The following is a 19990-nucleotide window of genomic DNA, read 5'->3' on the forward strand; positions in this document are numbered from 1 at the left end:
ATGATCACCATGGGCTTTGCTTTAGTTTTAGTTTTGCCTTGGATATTCGTGTAAACTCATGGAATCCCTGTGTAGATTGGAAAGAACCTTAGTAAATTGGTTGAAATCCTATCCACGCCCATCTCTTTTCCTTTTGCGGTGGAAATAGAAAACACAAACACCTGTCTCTAGTTCAGAGGCTGTTGTGGGCTTCCCTCAGGAAAACATGGATAGCCAGAGTTCCAATTTAACCTCTGCAGGCATGTGTGCTCAGTCGCTAAGTTGTGTCCAACTCTTTGTGACGCCCCCCATGGACTGCAGACCACCAGGCTTCTCTGTCCCTGGGATTTCCCAGGCAAGGATCCTGGAGTAGGTTGCCATTTCCTTCAGGGGATCTTCCCGACCCAGGGATTGAACCCATGTCTCCTGCATCTCCTGCGTTAGCAGGCAGATTCTCTACCACTGAGCCACCTGGGGAGCCCTTAACTTCTGCAGATTTACTTTTTTTTTAAAGCAATGCCGAAACCAAGTCTGTGAAGCAGTACATCCGCTACTGATACAGCTTATTTAAAGCTGCCTCTTTGTGAGTGCTATGTAGGTTCCATTTAGAAAGATGAGAACAGAAGACCGGGGTTATCACTGCCCGGAATTTTCTATGACTGTCTACAGCTTCCATTCAGCTTATCCACTGCTCACCTGTGTCCCTGTAAAATTCTCTTTCATCTCACAACTCTTCCCATCCCAACTCTGAAAGCATTTTCCTTCAAGTTAGCAGTTCTTTTTTTTTTGTATATAAAAATCTTGACATTCAAAGAAGATACTTTGGTTTTAACTGGTTATATTTCCCCTGCATTCACATTGGCTTTGGTGCCAGATTCTATACCCCTGAAGACTTGCTCTTCTTTAACTTGACCACCAAGCACCAGGACCTCGCCTCAGGCAGCCCACCTGCCCTGCCGGCTCACGGCCGTCCGCTCACCGTCCAGCTGGGGGCCCGCTCTGGCTGGCTGTGTGTGCCGCCCTGAAAACAGCCTCTTTCTTAGCGTTCGCTCTCTTCTAGTGATGACTCCAAATACATTTCTTGGGAATCTTCCCCTGATGGTTTTGTCAGTGGAGATGCAGCAGGAACAAAATTGAACATATTTTTCCCTCTGCTGCACACTTTATTTCTAGGCTTGGTTATTTCTGCTCACAATTTTACTCTTCCCCCATTTCCCAGACTGGGAATGACCCAGTTATCAGTTTTTCTCCATTGCCTTCTCTTTTACAAAAATAATCATTTTGTATCATTCTGTTACCAAACCTTACTGATGCTATCTTTATCTTATATCTCTAATCAGCCCTCTTGACTCACCTTTTATTATTATTATTCTTTTGGCCACGACTCCATCCCTGTACGCCCTGGAACTTGTGGGGAACACACTAGAACTATCTTGTGGGGAGGTATTCTCTGCAGAAGCCGTGAGTTGTTCCAGATATTGTTTGCTTGTCCCATCTCTGCACTCTGACCCCCTATTACAGTAGACCCAATGGTCAGCAATTTTAAAAAGATTTTATTTAAACTGGAAGATTTTATTTTTGGGGGGCTCCAAAATCACTGCAGGTGGTGACTGCAGTCATGAAATCAAAAGACACTTGCTCCTTGGAAGAAAAGCTGTGACAAACCTAGTCAGTGTATTAAAAAGTAGAGACATCACTTTGCTGACAAAGGTCCATATAGTCAAAGCTATGGTTTTCCCAGAAGTCATGCACAGATGTGAGTGTTGAACCATAAAGAAGGCAAAGTGCCCAAGAATTGATGCCTTCGAACTGTGATGCTGGAGAAGACTCTTGAGAGTCCCTCGGACGGCAAGGAGATCAAACCAATCAATCCTAAAGGAAATTAACCCTCAATATGCATTGGAAGGACTGATGCTGAAGCTCCAATACTTTGGCCACCTGAAGCAAGGAGCTGACTCATTGAAAAAGACCCTGATGATCAGAAAGATTGAGTGCAGGAGAGGGGACAACAGAGGATGAGATGGTTGGCTAGCATCGCTGACTCAATGGACATGAGTTTGAGCAAACTCTGGGAGTTGGTGATGGACAGGGAGGCCTGGTGTGCTGCAGTCCATGGAGTTGCAAAGAGTCAGACATGACTGAGTAAGTGAACGACAACCAATATTTAAACTAATTATATGACATAGGGGCCTTCCCTGGTGGCACAGACGATAAAGAATCTGCCTACAATGCAGAAAACCTGGGTTGGATCCCTGGGTTGGGAAGATCCCCTGGATAAGGAAATGGCAACCCACTCCAGTGTTCTTGCCTGAAGAATTCCATGGACAGAGGAGCCTGGTGGGCTACTGTCCATGGGGTTGCAAAGAGTCAGACACGATTGAGTGACTTTTACTCATATGACATAACTTTATCACTAACATAGACGCCTATGATCTAGAAGATAATGACTCTTCTTTGTGGGGATTTAAAAAGAGCCTGGTTGGGACTTCCCTGGTGATCCAGTGGCTAAGACTCCACACTTCCACTGCTGGAAGGCAGGGGACACAGGTTCAGTCCCTGATCTGTGAACTATATCCTGCATGTGGTGTGGGTCAGCCAATAAATAAGTAAATAGATAATAAAAGAAGTATGGCTGTCACGCATTTGAACGGCTGGAGGAGGGCTTTCACGGCCATGGATAAATAGAAGAGAATATACCTCTCCTCAAATAATTACTCTGATGTGGCAAAGATGTTAAATGTTAACTTCAGGTCAAAACAAATGGTACACACAACAGAAGAAATGCGTGCTGCTTGAAATGCAAAATCTATCTCACATAAAATTTTGGCTTCTAGGCGGCTGTGCCCTCAGCCCTTAGGGACACTAGTGGGGGATTCTGAGAAGCTGTGGGGTTGATGGTCCCCAAGATTCTTTCTGGTTCCAATCACATGTGACAGATTTGCAAAGAAGCAGCATGGTGAATAGGCAGGCCCACCCAAGGTCACATTCTTCCTCTTGCACAGGGTTCTAGTCCAAGCTCTTAAGCTCTTATTTGCTAACTTTCCTCATCTACAATCACAGCTCTGTGAGGTTCCCCGCTGCCCCCCCACCCAGTCTCTCTCCACTTAAAATCTTTTCTATCTGTTACAAGGGCAATCTTTCCAAACATTATCTTTCAGCTGTACCTTCTTTCTAGGAAACTAATGAGTTCCCAGTATAGATATGATTAAGTATAAATCGCTCTCTGAAACAGCCAAGCTTCCCCATACTAAGAATTTGTCTTACTTTTCACTTTTTTCCCCCCAACACGAACCCTTCACTGTCTGTAGCACAGGCTGTATTCTGTCATGTTTTTGCCCACAGTCCCTTCTTTAATTATAAAACATTTCTCATTACTTCTTATCTGCCTACATCTTATAAATTCTTTTTTTTTTCCCCTGTCCTTTGGGCATATATAATACTAATCAAGAAAAAATTTCAGAAGAAAGAAAATCACCTACCGACCTATGGTGACTCAGATGGTAAGGAATCTGCCTGCGATGCAGAAGACCTGGGTTTGACCCCCGTGTTGGGAAGATCCCCTGGAGGAGGGCATGGCAACCCACTCCAGTGCTCTTGCCTGGGGTGCTCCATCCACAGAGGAGCCTGGCTACAGTCCCCCCAGGGCTACAGTCCCTGGGGTCACAGAGGTTTGGACACAACTGAGTGACTAACGCTGTCACCAGCCTCAAACAATCACATAACATCTCTCTCTATATTTTCCAAGTTCTTTTCCAGTTTTGATATTTTGTTAAATCTCATCACATGGTAAGCTGGGGCATGAAAAGCATTCAATAAATGGCAGTTTATTTGAACCTCAGAATGATCATTTCTTTGTTATTCTAATTCTATCCCCATGAAAATTGCCTTCATTAATGCTTGTGATAAGCCAAGTCTTCCTTCCAGATCCCCCATAACTCTCACTGCCCACATCCTCAACATGAATATTTTTGTCTTGAAGGATGTGTTACTTCCTCTTTCTCAAACATTATGTTCTTCTTAAGAAGGTGGATGGTGTCTTATATGTCTATTGCCTTTGCATTCTTTTTGTGTAGTCCCTCAGTCGTCTGACTCTTTGTGACCCCAAGGACTTCAGTGCACCAGGCCTCCCTGTCCTTCACTGTCTCTGGGAATTTAGTCAAACACATGTCCATGGAGTCGGTAAGGCCATCCAACCATCTCATCCTCTGTCATCCCCTTCTCTTCCCACCTTCAATCATTTCCAGCATCAGGGTCTTTTCAAATGAGTCCGCTCTTTGCATTAGGTGGCCAAAGTATTGGAGTTTCAACCTCAGTATCAGTCCTTCCAATGAATATTCAGGACTGATTTCCTTTAGGATGGACTAGTTGGATCTCCATGCAGTCCAAGGGATTCTCAAGAGTCTTCTCCAACACCACAGTTCAAAAGCATCAATTCCTTGGCACTCTGCCTTCTTTATGGTCCAATTCTCACATCTGTACCTGACTACTGGAAAAACCATAGCTTTGACTATATAGACCTTTGTCAACAAAGTGATGTCTCTGCTTTTTAATATGCTGTCTAGGTTTGTCATAGCTCTTCTTCCTTGGCATAGGTGCTAGGAAAATAGTAGCTGTTCAATAAGCATTTTAACAACTAAGTTGAGAAGCGATACTTCTCTCATGGATCAGTGGATAGAATTGGCTGAAGAAGACAGTGACCTGAATTCTGAGCTTTCATTCTGGAGAATTACTGCTGGCACTTAGAATTCTCCAAGATGTCAGGCAGGGAAAAGGCAACAGATACTTTTCCAGCAGGTCTTATCTGAGTCTTACTTTCCTTCTCTGAGACCAGTAAATGCTTCTTGGAGTTAACCTCTCCAGGATGGAGGGCATACAACACCAATGGTCACTGTAGATTTCTCATAAGGAGAGAATCCCAGAGACCAGTCTTGGCATCCTCATGGGTAACACAGGAGCTCCTGGCCTTGAATCTTTGGGTTACATCACTGCAGTAGTTCTTTCCATTTTGTTAAGCCCGCCGGGGTCCTCTGTCCATGGGATTCTCCAGGCAAGGATACTGGAGTGGGTTGCCCTTCCTTTCTCCAGGGGTCTTTCCAACCCAGGGATCGAACTCAGGTTTCCTGCATTTCAGGCAGATTCTTTACCATCTGAGCCACCAGGGAAGCCCCAGTCTGAACATCAAAAGACTATTGTTAATGAAAGGAAGACAGCTATCCCAAGTTAAGGAATTTGGTGCTTTTCCGTGAATGGGAAGATGCAAGAGTCTGGGCCCACTGACTCATTCCTTTCAGAAGCCCCTCAGCTCTCCTTGGCCAGGACTGGCTTTGTTCTCATCCTGAGCTCCCTTGGGGCTCACGGAAGGCAGTGGCTGCAGCCTGATGGCTGGTCCTCTCGGTCCTGAGTGCCCCAGGGCTCACCAGCTCACTGTCCATGGCGGCTGCAATCTCTGTTGACTGCGAAACCCTTGTTTACTGATATGGCAGGAAACATTCCATTTCTTAGTAGCAGCGAGACTTAATGACCATCCCATGAACACTGAAGTAAGAGGTTGTGAAGCATTTCTTTCTTTTCTGTTTTGAGACAGGTGAACTTTTCAAGTACGATCAGATTTGCAGATGTTTCAGGTCAGTCGCTCTCAAATTCATCTTTTACAGAGAGCCTTGCTTGGGGAATTTTTTACAGAACTGAATACATGAAACAGATGAAAACAGACTGTGCTGGTGGAGAAAAGAAGGGGTGTGGGAGGCCGTGGCCCCTCCGACCTGTGCTGTGGGCCTAGGGTCTTCAGGTGCCTATTCTAAAACAGCAAGGTTTTGGAACCAGTCCAGCGGTCCTGTTAAAAGGTTTTGGTAAAAACGTGGAGGAGCACTCAGGTGAACCTCTGGTGGCCGTCGTTGGGAGCGGAAGAATGTAAAAGTGGTGAACGGAGCTGGGACCTGGGTGAACTGCTCCAGCGGTCTCGATCTTGGTCTTATCATAGATGTAAAGAGAAGCTGCCCTAAACCATTGTTTCTAAAAGTCAGCTGATCCTCCACTTCACCTGGAGGGTTGGCTAGAAGGGGTTCTTGCCCCGCCCCTACTCCCTGGAAGAGTTCTAAAATCTGTTGTTTCATAATTGTGCTCCAGGTGGCCGGGTGAGTTTGGGAAAAGACTGGCTTCAGTCTTTTCTGCCACAGCTTCCAACATCAAACTTTTTCAGGATTCCACTCGCTTCCTCTATTTCTTCCACAGGTCACTTTGCGACAGGGATGTTTCTTTAGATTGGTAAGAGTCTAGCAACTCTGAAAAAGCAGGAATTTAAACCCAGGGGAGTAATGACAATTATATAAAAATGTTTCACCCCCAGAAAACATGTACAAATAGCAGTCAGGAATCTTTGAGAAAATAGCAAAGATTTTGTGCTCTGAGTTCAGTAAGCTAGTAAAGTGTTTCTCAATATCTTTTGGGGGTGAAAAGTGTACTGATTACAAGGTATGTATTTCTGCATCACCCGAGGTTTGTCAGTCTGGGAGCATAGAGGCCTCCCATGACTTCAGTCACCCCAGTCTCAGTGTGAGCCACTTCGTGCTCCTCTCCACTCGTCCCTGGGGGTGTCTCAGACACGCTCGTGTGCCCGCCTGGCAGGTCCATGAAGGAGGTGCCCTCACATCCCCCTCCCCAGCCCTGGTTTCCCCAGGTATCTTCCAAACAAGAGCATCCTTCTGAGAATTGGACATTTGCTCCCAAGATGCTGTTTCTCAAGACTCCTAAGGAAGGTGCACGCCTCTGCTGACCCCTAGCTGCTCTGTCTCCTGGGGTGGGAGCAGGGCTGTGGTCTGAGTCCTCCGTCAACTTTTGCTTGGGGACCTCCTGTCCCTAGACCTTGCTGCCTGCCCCTGGGACTGATGAAGGGAGGGAGATCATTTCAACATCTTCCCCATGCAACCCTCAGATGTCCTCACCCGATCCTCCTTCCCCCTCCACCCCCAAACAGAAGTCCTCAGACAACCAACTCCTGCAGATACACTCATCTTAGGTCTGTCTGTTTTGCCAGACCTGATTTAACATATCTGAATCACCATGTGGGCTCAAGGTTGGACGGAGCTGCACGGGTTGGGAATTGGTTTGAAAACTCAATCCCAGAGAGCGTCAATTAATGAATTAATACCCTTGAGGGAGGTGCCTGGGTCTTGTTCACGGACTCTGTTGTCTTCAGCATTTTTTTTTCTTTTTTGTCTTCAGCATTTTTATTACTGAATTAGGACAGAGCTGTCAAGCTGGTCACATCTGCAGATGGTGCGAAGCTGGGAGGGATAGAAAAATACAATGGATGGCAAAGGCAGAACGGAAAAGATGCCAAGAGGCTGGGAGGCTGATGGGAACCTAAGAGAGAAAATTTAGGAGGAAGAACATGGAGACCCCTAACTCCACCTGCACAAATTTAAAGTGTTGTAGAGATCACTGCATGTATTTTACCATGAAATGCTTTCAAAACACAAGATATTACCAGAATTCTCATGTAAGAGAGTGAATCTGTTCTGGTTGAGGCTTGAGTGGAGGACCTGGAGACCCTGTACTCCTCCTCACCTCTCTCCATGGCTTCTGAAGAGGTTTTATAAAACATGATTTGAAAGCCCTTGGCTCTGGGGTGGTGGAGAGAGTGAGAGGAGAGATGGGGGAGGATGGTGCAGGGCTCTGAAAACAGCTGGATCAGTTTCAGTTCAAGGTAGATTCACTAGGAGCTCACAGTGTGATGTAGTCATTCCTGCAAACAGATGATTTTATCTGAGGATGGGTTAGTGGACCCAGAGTACTAAGACTAGGAACACGTGTCTTCTGGACAAACCATACTGGGATATGATGTTTTCACACTATTGTGATCATCTGGGAACTATAACTTAGCATCTTACTATTTTAGAAACATTCTGTCTCTGTTGGAAACTTGGCCAAGGAGGTCACATATGGTTGCACAGGCTGTGTGCGGAGCAAATCCAAGGACACCATTTTCAAAGACAATATTGATTATAGAAGGTTGTTCCTCTTCATTTTTTCTCATTTTTTCCTTCAGTTTCCTTGTCTTTCGGAACTCCAAGCTGCCTTCTTTTAAGGTCAAACATACACCAAAGCATATAGCTAGAAAATAATATAAATTTTTTAAAAAGATATTTGCTTCTCCAGGATTTAAAGAATTATAGTAGCACCAGAGTGTGTTGTTTTCTTGTCGGGGTGTGTGACGAGAGTAACACACAAGGCAATACAAACAGTCCGTACAATTAAGGTTTCCAGTGTTCTTTCCACAATCCGCAGTGGACTGTGACTTCCTCAAGCTAGAGGGTGGCTTCAGGGTTATCATGCGACTCAGCTCGACCTCCTTCCACACTCAGTCTCCTCTGCGTCCTCTTCTTAAAAACAGTGATCTGGACGGGGTGATCTCCGTGGTGGTTTCCACTTCAGTGCTTCACAATTCTATGGTCATTCCTCATCGGTGAAAGCTCGTCATTTAGAGATGGAGCTGATGACACCTAACACACGGGTTGCCATGTCACGTCCAACCCTGTGACTCCATGGACTGCAGCACGCCAGGCTTCGCTGGTCCTTCACTGGCTCCTGGAGTTTGCTCAGATTCATGTGCATTGAGTCAGTGATGCTACCTAACCGTCTCATCCTCTGTTGCCCTCTTCTCTTGCCTTCAATCTTTTCCAGCATCCTAACTCATTACGTGTGTGCTAAGTTGCTTCAGTCATTGTCTGCGACAATGGACTCTAGCCCGCCAGGCTCCTCTGTCCTTGGGGATTCTCCAGGCAAGAATATTGGAGTGGGTTGCCATGCCCTCCTCCAGGGGGTCTTCCCAACCCAGGGATCAAACGCAGGTCTCTTATGTCTCCTGCATTGGTAGGTGGGTGGGTTCTTTACTACTAGCGCCCCCTGGGAGGCCCCAACACATTATATTATCATTAAATCTATCCGTTTCACTCAGAGTCAAACAACCTCCCTGGAGGAGATTCCAAAACAATGGTTCTCAAAGTATGGTGCCAGGAACACTGTCGGGTAGGGGCTCCTTAGATGCTTCCAGGGTTTCTGCAAGGTCAAAACTCTTTGCATAATTATACTAAGATGTAACTTGCCATTTCAACTCTGACTCTCTCATGAGTGTACAGAGTGTGAGAAGTCTGTGGTAAGGTTTTCAGATCCCATGTTGCAACTAACCTTTAAGAAGCTACCATTGTCAAGTTCGGGGGTGGGATCAAAGGAGGCTATCTAAAATGATCTGAAAGGCTAATAGCCCTCTCTTTCCCACTTACATTTCCTAACCAGCTCAAACGTTCTTCACGTACTGCAACCAAAACAACATGTTGTAACAGATTGAAAACAGAAGCACAAGTGAGACTCAGTTTTAATTTCTAATATAACAATATTTATTATCTAATAAATATTGATATAAGCCTGCTAAAAGCAAGGATCTTAGGAGTCCTTCATCAATATTGAGTGTGACCGGGTTGAGTGTGACAGGATCTTTTCCAATGAGTTGTCTCTTCATGTCAGGTGGTCAAAGTATGGGAGCCTCAGCTTCAGCATCAGTCCTTCCAAGGAATATTCAGAGTTGATTTCCTTTAGGATAGACTCATTTGATCTTCTTGCTGTCCAAGGGACTCTTAAGAGTCTTCTCCAGCACTGTAATTCAAAAGCATCAGTTAAGTGCTCAGTCTTCTTTATGATCCAGCTCTCACATCCTTACATGACGACTGGAAAAACCATAGCTTTGACTATATGGACCTCTGTTGGCAAAGTGATGTCTCGGCTTTTTAATATGCTGTCTAGGTTTGTGATGGTTTTCCTTCTGTACTGTAATAGGTTTATAATACTTTCACACAAAAATACATAAGAAACAAACACAAAAAATAAATACTTTTAATCTTACAGTACAGTATCCTGAAAAGTACAGTATTAAGTACAGAGGCTGGCACACAGGGCCTGGCATTGAGTGAACAGGCAAGAAGAGTTTCTGACCGGAGGAGGAGAGGAGGTGGGAGATGGTAGAGCTGAAGGATCATCAATAATAGGAAATGGAGAGCGAGCTGCAATTTCTTTGAAATTTTGCAACTGGAAGGTTTGTGTGTTGGGAACTTAGTGTACTCATAAGAACCTCATTAGTTGGATATTTCTCTCTCTCCCTCTTTTTCTCTGTCTCCCTCTCAAAAATAAGCCTTCTGCTTGGGTATTCACAGTGCAGGAATCAAAGGAAAAGGGTAGGAGACCTGTGTAGACAAGCAACTCATATTTCTGTACTTTGGTGTAACTTCCTCATGAATTTTCAGATGGCCCCTGGCCTGTTGAGTTTCCCATCTCTCCCCCTCCCACTTAAAAGCAAACCTTTTCCAGGGCATAGTCCTGCTTTTCTCTCACTCAGTGTGACGATACACATCACCACGATGAAGCAGATCAAGCAAGGCTGGTTTCAGCCTCTGCTGGACGCAGGCAGTGTTGGAAGGGTCACAGTGGTCCTTTCATTCCCAATCAGGTCACCAGTCGTGAGATCCTAGAACCTTCCCCAGGGTCAGCCCTGGATGCTAGAGTCAAGCTCACTGCAATTTCGGCTCATCAGATGGAGCACAGGGAGAGGGGAGGCGACAGCCCACATGCCAACGGCTAGATGAGGGCTGCCTTCAAGCAAGCTTAGAAGACCAAGCATGGGTTATGATGACACACGTCCTATGGAACATGGCCTGGCTGCGGTTGTTTTCATATGTGAGTTTCCAAGGCACCGAGTATGAAATATTCATGAAGTAGAATTTTTCCATTATTCATTCACTCATTTACACGCTTTTGCTAACAATCTCAGTTCTCTCACTCCATCTTTTCATCACATTTGAATGACCAAAAGTCAGACTTGGATGAGCCTCTATTTTTTTCCTCAACTGAAGTCAAACAGCTGAGCTCTTCTGGAGAGATCTGCACAATAGGTCAGATGGATGTTGTGAGAAAGTCACAATATGAGCCTCAAGATTCCCTGGCCATCCAAGAATTCCTGTGATCAATTTTTCCCCACCCTTGGCAACAACTCCTCAGATCTACTCTGTTCTTGTCAAATCGCTACCACCACCTGTATCTGTTCTCTGTAACTGTGAATCTACTTATTTTTCTGTTATATCCGCTAGTTGCTGTATTTTTAGATTCCACGTATAAGCAATATCATACAATATTTGTCTTTCTCTGTCTGACTTAAAAGACTTAGCATGATGCCCTCCATTAACAGTTCATCCATGTTGCTGCAAACGTCGAAATTCTCCTCTTTGTTACGGCTGAGTCATATCCCACTGTGTGTGTGTGTGCCACTGGCTGCTTTATCCATTCGCCAGCTGATGGACATTTAGATTGTTTCTGTCTTGGCTTTTGTAAACAGGTCTGCTATGAACACTGGGGAACATATATATTTTTAAATTAGTGTTTTCTTTCTTTTTTTTTTTTTTGATGAATACCAAGGAGTGGGATCCCTGGATCATATGCTGGTTCTATTTTCAGTTTTTTTTGAAGAAGCTCCATACTGTTCTCCAAGTGGCTACACCAATTTACATTCCCAGCAACAGTGCACAAGGGTTCCCTTTTCTCCACACCTTTCCCAACATTTCTTTTTAAACGCTTAGTTTTATCTCCCATAGCCAATTCTTCATCACATTCTGTCAGCTTTTACTCCGGAGTATTTGTCAAATCCATGCCTCCCTTCGCCAGCTCTGTGGTCGGAGCATGCCTCCCCCAGGTCTGAGGCTCTGTCTGCTCTCTTCACTCACTTTCCGAGCTGTGTGACCTGCTCAACACCAACCCTCCCCGCCCCTCCTCCTGCTCGGAACCTTTCTTAAATTGCTCTCCATCATTTCAGAAAAAAAAGGCCCGTTTCTGGTTGAATAATTCGGGACGGAAGGCCCGCCTCTCGCTGTGCGCCCTCTGACCCTGCGCTCCAGCCTCGCGGGCCGCGGTCTCCTCTGAGCTGGGCCTTTGCACGTGCTGTGCCCTCCGCCCGAGTGTGCCTCAGCCTCTCCAACACACGCTCATCCTTCCTCTTGAGCCCGAGCGACGCTTTCTCCGAAGCACGCCTCTGACAAGATCAATTCTCCGCCACAAGGCTCCACAGCCTCACCTAACTTTCCTTCCCACAGCTGCTGACAGCTGCCACTGTACATTTATTTGTGAGATTACTTAATTAACTCCAATCTCCCTAACTTGCCTGCACACTCAGGAGGCCGGGGACATTTCTCCTCTCACGCTGTATGCCCAGCATCGCACCTGGCATGTGCTAGACACCCTATAAATATTTATGGAACGAATGTGGGTCGAATAAATAACAGGAAGTTGAGGGCACAGTATTAGATGCTCCAGGGCTCTGGTTCTTCAACTTCAGCGTCAGAATAACCTGGAGGCTCGTTAAAGCCCAGCTTGCTGGGCCCCAATTCCTGAATTTTTGATTCAGGAGGTCTTGGGTGTCACGGAAGAATTTACATTTCTGACAAATTCCAAGGTGATGCTGATGTTGCTGGACCCAGGGACCACAGTTGGAGGACATCGCTCCAGGGAATAGAATACATGATTGTGAGATGGTCAACTGTCTTCCAGAAATTGATAATAATTTTGTTCAGCTGCATATAGTAGATAAGAGACATTTGATGTAAAAAATAGACTTAAAAAAATTGTGGATGCTAGAACCGGAAAAGACATGCCATGATCTGTTATCTTTTGTCAATATCAGTAACTGGTTGCTATGCCAATTTTAGGGCCAGTAATTGCTGTTGGTAATTGCTGTTGGTATCTGGCTGAGATGATCTTGGAAACAGTTCATGGGATTTAAAGTAAGCCTTAAGGGGAATTCTTAAGGCTTCCCTGGTGGCTCAGACAGTAAAGCGTCTGCCTGCAATGTGGGAGACCTGGGTTTGATCCCTGGGTCAGGAAGATCCCCTGGAGATGGAAATGGCACCCCACTCCAGTACCCTTGCCTGGAAAATCCCATGCACAGAGGAGCCTGGTAGGTTATAGTCCATGGGGTCACAAAGGGTTGGACATGACTGAGCAACTTCACTTTCCTTCCCTTTTAAGGGGATTCAAGAAGGGTTGAGGGGTTGAATTTTCAAGATGGAGTAGGATGAAAAAATATATGAAAGAGGGACAGATAGAGCAATATGTCAGGAGATTAAGTCAACTTAACTGGAATCCAGGTTCATATAAAAGAAGAATATAAAAGTAAACAGGAAATGAAGGGAATGCACCTGAGTATAAGTGAGAGTTGGCTGGGAACACTTCTCTTGTGTGGGGCCAGGTTGTACCTATTTTGCTTTTTCATCCACTGTTTATTACCCGCCTCATTTATAGGGGGATAATGGTCCCAGGAAAAGCCAAAGGCGCCTCCTGTAAGGCACCGGGTACTGGGAATTAGTATCTGCTCCATTTCTGCCGCTACTGTCTCTAGTAAGAGGTTGGTAGAAATGGTAGGACCACGAAGGCCAAACCTTTTTAAGGCTTGGTTTTTAGGTGATAAAAGCAGGTCTTGGTACATGTTCTCACAGCCCATTAAGACTCTACTTTTTTATTCAAGGTGCTAAAAACATCACTATCGTCTGCACGGACTGTACAGCCACGGTTGAATCAAGCCATTTTCAGAGATGATTTGCAAAGTGCTCAGGGCCACAGCAGACAGACAGTGCCTTGCTCAGGACACAAGGACTGAAGAAAGGAAGGCGCCTTGAGAAGTGACATGGTGCCCCTCACATAAGCGGGAGGCAGAGTCTCAGCAGCCCACTGTCACCAAGGGCTTGAGAAACACAGCTACTGGGCTTGGGTACCGGGGAAACTCCTGCTTTTAGAATACAGCCCTTCATAAATATGATACTTTCCAGTATCACAAAACATAAAATTTTGCATCACTCCCTTTGCGTCATGAACACTCAACATGAAATTGAATTAAAGAAGGCTCGAGTTCTTTCACGTGACTAGATAATTTTAGGCATGTTTTAGTTCACGTGTTCATACTGTAAACCTTGTGCTCTGAAATTTGTCAAAGGTTTTATATCCATTCCAGTAAGTGAGGTAGGGGGAGTCTTTTTTTTCTTCCCCAAAAGACCTCAAAACCTCCATGGCCCATTCTCAAGGGTGAAAGCAATATTTAAGGAAGAATCCTGCTCTCCTATGCATCTATTCAACAAGACAACGGCTTGTCTGCTGTGTAAATTCCTTCTGGGTACCGATAATTTTGTCCCGATTTTGGAAGGAGTATACAAGGAGAGGCCTTCATTCTTACCAGAACTCAGTCCTTTTCTGTCTTTTTTCCCCTTCAATGAGATAGATGTCTCAGAGTGGGGGAGGAGTACCTTTTCCTCCCTGGTTAGCAAGAAGGGCTATTGTAGGATGCTCCTCTTCTCCTGGTCAGTATAGTTTTTTGTTTGTTTGTCTGTTTTTGAAATTTGCATGGTATATTTGATCAAAATTCCCTGAGACTGAAAAAATCTGACCCTATTTTTATACACAGAAATGCCACCAACAGGCTTCACTTAGTCTGGGTTCCCCAGACAACCTCTGCGTTTCCGCAGCACGTACTGTGGGTGACACCTTCTGTGTCACTTCACTCTAGTGCGTCTTGTCCTGGTTTCGCAACTGTGTTCTGTGCAAATCCTGTCTCCTCTCTAAGATCACGAGCTTCTGGCACCGGGGACGGTGTCTCAGGTTTCTTTTGTGGTTGGCACGTCTGCGTCTGTGCCTGAGCAGAGCGAATGCTGGCAGATGGATTCACGGCGTCAGAAACGCCACTTGTATGTCTTGGACTGCTTAGCTATTACCAAGGAAGCAGATCGTGCGTGGAGCCTTGAAACTCAGTTGCCAGGCTGTGTGTTCATTTTGTTTTTGTGAATGAGATGTTGTGACAGATTGCAGTATTAAATAGGACCATAGTAGTCACGTCAGGAAGGAAAAGCATAATTATACCCATTTAAAAGGTATTGCATGTATGCAGGTCAGGAAGCAACAGTTAGAACTGGACATGGAACAACAGACTGGTTCCAAATAGGAAAAGGAGTACGTCAAGGCTGTATATTGTCACCCTGCTTATTTAACTTCAATGCAGAGTACATCATGAGAAACGCTGGACTAGAAGAAGCACAAGCTGGAATCAAGATTGCCGGGAGAAATATCAATAACCTCAGATATGCAGATGACACCACCCTTATGGCAGAAAGTGAAGAGGAACTCAAAAGCCTCTTGATGAAAGTAAAAGTGGAGAGTGAAAAAGTTGGCTTAAAGCTCAGCATTCAGAAAACGAAGATCATGGCATCCGGTCTCATCACTTCATGGGAAATAGATGGAGAAACAGTGGAAACAGTGTCAGACTTTATTTTTTTGGGCTCCAAAATCACTGCAGATGGTGACTGCAGCCATGAAATTAAAAGATGCTTACTCCTTGGAAGGAAAGTTATGACCAACCTAGATAGCATATTGAAAAGCAGAGATATTACTTTGCCAACAAAGGTCCATCTAGTCAAGGCTATGGTTTTTCCTGTGGTCATGTATGGATGTGAGAGTTGGACTGTGAAGAAGGCTGAGCGCCGAAGAATTGATGCTTTTGAACTGCGGTTGGAGAAGACTCTTGAGAGTCCCTTGGACTGCAAGGAGATCCAACCAGTCCATTCTGAAGGAGATCAGCCCTGGGATTTCTTTGGAAGGAATGATGTTAAAGCTGAAACTCCAGTACTTTGGCCACCTCATGTGAAGACTTGACTTATTGGAAAAGACTCTGATGCTGGGAAGGATTGGAGGCAGAAGGAGAAGGGGATGACAGAGGATGAGATGGCTGTACGGCATCACTGACTCAATGGACATGAGTCTGAGTGAACTCCGGGAGTTGGTGATGGACAGGGAGGCCTGGTGTGCCGTGGTTCATGGGGTCACAAAGAGTCGGACATGACTGAGCGACTGAACTGAACTGAACTAAAAGGTACTGCATGTGAGGACAAACAAAACGATATCCTAGGAAGTTTAGAATTAACAGATATACACGACTATATTTGAAACAGATAAACAACAAGGACCTACTCTGTAGCACGGGCTTCCCCGGTAGCTCAGCTGGTAAAGAGTTCACCTGCAATGCGGGAATCGAACCCAGTTCAATTGGGAAGATCCCCTGGAGGAGGGATAGGATACCCACTCTAGTATTCTTGCCTGGAGAATCCCGTGGACAGAGGAACCTGGCCTGCTACAGTCCATGCGGTTGCAGAGAGTTGGACACGACTGAGCGACTTAGCACAGCACTGTATGGCACTGGGAACAACAACAAAAAAAGGATATTCTAGGAATTGAATCCACATACACCCTGACTCATGAAGGAAAATGGAACTTGGTTTACTCTGTTCTAGGCTGAAAGGCAAGACAACCCAATATGGTCATGTCATAGATTGTTTATCCCTCTGAGTTCACATGTTGGAGCCCTAATCTCTGTGTAGCTGTCGTTGGAGACAGGGTGGCTAAGAAAGTATTGAGGGTCAAATGAGGTCTTCAGGGTGGGCCCTGGTGTAACAGGACTGGGTCCTCATGACAAGAGACAGCAGTGTGCTCTCTCTCTCTTCCTCACAGGCCACCCCGAGGACAGGCCTTGGGACGCTGTGGGGGAGGAGGCAGCCGCCTGCAGGAGGCGGGAGCCCTCACCTGGATCGACTCAGCCAGGACCTCCACGAAGAGCAGAGAGACACATTTCTGTTGTTGAGGTCACCAGGTTTATGGTGCTTTGTCACGGCAGCCTGAACAGAGGAACACAGGCCCCGTGAGATCAGCACGACGGTCTGCTCTTTGCTCCAGTTGTTGCTGTTCAGTCGCTCAGTCGTGTCCAACTCTTTGTGACCCCATGGACTGCAGCACGCCAGGCCTCCCTGTCCTTCACTGTCTCCTGGAGCTTACTCAGACTCACATCCATTGAGTCGATGATGCCATCCAACCATCTCATCCTCTGTCATCCCCTTCTCCTCTTAGTCTTTCTCAGAATCAGGGGCTTTTCCAGTGAGTTGCTCCTCTCATCAGGTGGCCAAAGGATTACTTTGCTCCTCGTTCCTAACAATCAGCAGTCTCACCAGCCCAAAGGTGAGCTTCTAAGACTTTTCTCTATTACTGCTTTAAAGACAAGAAAAAGGGTACCACCCAAGACCTGAGTGCGGTGCCAATCAGGGAAGAGGCCTTATGTAACTCTCCTGTGAAGGGTTAGTCACTCAGTTGTGTCTGATTCTTTGTGATCCCACGGACTGTAGCCCATCAGGCTCCTCTGTCCATGGCAAGAATCCTGGAGTGGGTCGCCATGTCCCAGTCCAGGGGACCTGCCTGACCCAGGGGTCGAACCCATGTCTCCTATGTCGCAGGCAGATTCTTTACCACTGAGCCACCTGAGAAGCCTGAGACGTCCTGAGTGTGACTGAGTCACGGAAAAGAGCAGACAGAAATGGAGAACCAGGGGAGGTTCAGCCCACCAGAATCCTCTGTCCACGGGATTCTCCAGGCAAGAACACTGGAATGGGTTGCTGTGCCCTCCCTCCTCCAGGGCATCTTCCCCACCCCAGGACTGAACCCGACTCAGGTGTGGTGGTGGGTCCATGTCATGACCACGGCTGGTGGAGATTCTCTACTGATCACTTCAGTTTTCTCAGTGGGAAGGAGGCGAGGGGATCAGAAGGGAGAGAAAACGAGGAAGGTGGGGGTTGGAAGTTTGATGAAGAATGAGAGAGGAATCAGCCGGTTGGGAGAACAGAGAACCTGCAGGCTGGGGAAGGGTTGGAGGGTTGCCGACCAGAGGAAGGGCCCCCACAGAGGGAGGTCAAGGTGGTGGATGTAAACGGAGCCCAGCCTGGCTCAGCAGGTCATGAGCAGGTGCAGGCATGGGCTCAGCAGGAGCTGGAGCTTGGCCAGGGGAGCAAGGCGGGGTGTCGGGGGCTCCAGAGGGCGGGCTGGCCCAGGGAGCAGTGGCCACAGTGCACGTCAGAAGCTGAGCCCTTTTGGTGGAAGAGTGACGAGAAGGGGTGCCCAGGACCCTTGAAAAGACTCCGTGGATTGAGGTTCTCTCCGCCAGTGAAAAGTCAACGGAGTCCTGGTAGCAGAGGAAGTGAGCTGGTGGGGGAGGAGGAGGGGGCCAGAGAGAGAGGTTCTGAAAACGGAGACTGTGTCCGTCCTGTCCAGGATCCTCCAAACCTCATTTACAGGGAGGCCTCTGACCAACAGGGAGGATTCGTTAATTAATAGGAGTTGAAATAACATCTAAGAGTGCCCGGTGGCTGGGATTTCTCTTTGGGATTATTTCCACAGAGGGCAGCAAAGAAAGTGCGAATGTCTTCTGGGAAGTCATTAACAGTAAAACCAGGTGCCTGGAGGCCACTCCCACAGCTCCTAGTCTGGATTAGCCCAGCCTCTCCAACCCATTCTGAATACTTTAGCCTAGAAACACCACCACGGAGCCCTACCCATCGTTTGCTCTAGAGCTCTCTCTGGTTGTAGCTTTTGTAAAACACTTTCTGGAGGCTCAGACAGTACGGACTCTGCCTGCAACACAGGAGACCCCAGGTTCAGTCCCTGAGTCGGGAAGATGCCCGGAGAAGGGAATGGCTACCCACTCCAGGATTCCTGCCTGCAAAATCCATGGGCAGAGGAGCCTGGTGGGATGTATAGTCCATGGGGTCACAAAGAGTTGGGCACAACTGAATGATTAATACTTTTAGTTTTATCGAATATAAAGCTGATGTCCTTTTTTTTCTTTTAGGAGAATAAAAGAAGGTCAGTGTCATCTGCCTCAGTTCAGTTCAGTCGCTCATTCGCGTCCGACTCTTTGTGACTCCATGAATCGCAGCACGCCAGGCCTCCCTGTCCATCACCAACTCCCGGAGTTCACTCAGACTCACGTCCATCGAGTCAGTGATGCCATCCAGCCATCTCATCCTCTGTCGTCCCCTTCTCCTCCTGCCCCCAATCCCTCCCAGCATCAGAGTCTTTTCCAATGAGTCAACTCTTCGCATGAGGTGGCCAAAGGACTGGAGTTTCAGCTTTAACATCATTCCTTCCAAAGAAATCCCAGGGCTGATCTCCTTCAGAATGGACTGGTTGGATCTCCTTGCAGTCCAAGGGACTCTCAAGAGTCTTCTCCAACCACACTTCAAAAGCATCAATTCTTCGGTGTTCAGCTTTCTTCACAGTCCAACTCTCACATCCATACATGACCACAGGAAAAACCATAGCCTTGACTAGACGAACCTTTGTTGGCAAAGCAATGTCTCTGCTTTTCAATATGCTATCTAGGTTGGTCATAACTTTCCTCCCAAGGAGTAAGTGTCTTTTAATTTCATGGCTGCAGTCACCATCTGCAGTGATTTTGGAGCCCCAAAAATAAAGTCTGACACTGTTTCCACTGTTTCCCCATCTATTTCCCATGAAGTGATGGGACCAGATGCCATGATCTTTGTTTTCTGAATGTTGAGCTTTAGGCCAACTTTTTCACTCTCCACTTTCACTTTCATCAAGAGGCTTTTGAGTTCCTCTTCACTTTCTGCCATAAGGGTGGTGTCATCTGCATATCTGAGGTTATTGATATTTCTCCCGGCAATCTTGATTCCAGCTTGTGCTTCTTCTAGTCCAGCGTTTCTCATGATGTACTCTGCATAGAAGTTAAATAAGCAGGGTGACAATATACAGCCTTGACATACTCCTTTTCTTATTTGGAACCAGTCTGTTGTTCCATGTCCAGTTCTAACTGTTGCTTCCTGATCTGCATACAAATTTCTCAAGAGGCAGATCAGGTGGTCTGGTATTCCCATCTCTCAGGATTTTCCACAGTTTATTGTGATCCACACAGTCAAAGGCTTTGGCATAGTCAATAAAGCAGAAGTAGATGTTTTCTGGAACTCTCTTGCTTTTTTCCATGATCCAGCAGATGTTGGCAATTTGATCTCTGGTTCCTCTGCCTTTTCTAAAACCAGCTTGAACATCAGGAAGTTCACGGTTCACATATTGCTGAAGCCTGGCTTGGAGAATTTTG

This window comes from Bos indicus x Bos taurus, chromosome 16 (assembly GCF_003369695.1).
Source record: "Bos indicus x Bos taurus breed Angus x Brahman F1 hybrid chromosome 16, Bos_hybrid_MaternalHap_v2.0, whole genome shotgun sequence".
Lineage (NCBI taxonomy): Eukaryota > Metazoa > Chordata > Mammalia > Artiodactyla > Bovidae > Bos > Bos indicus x Bos taurus.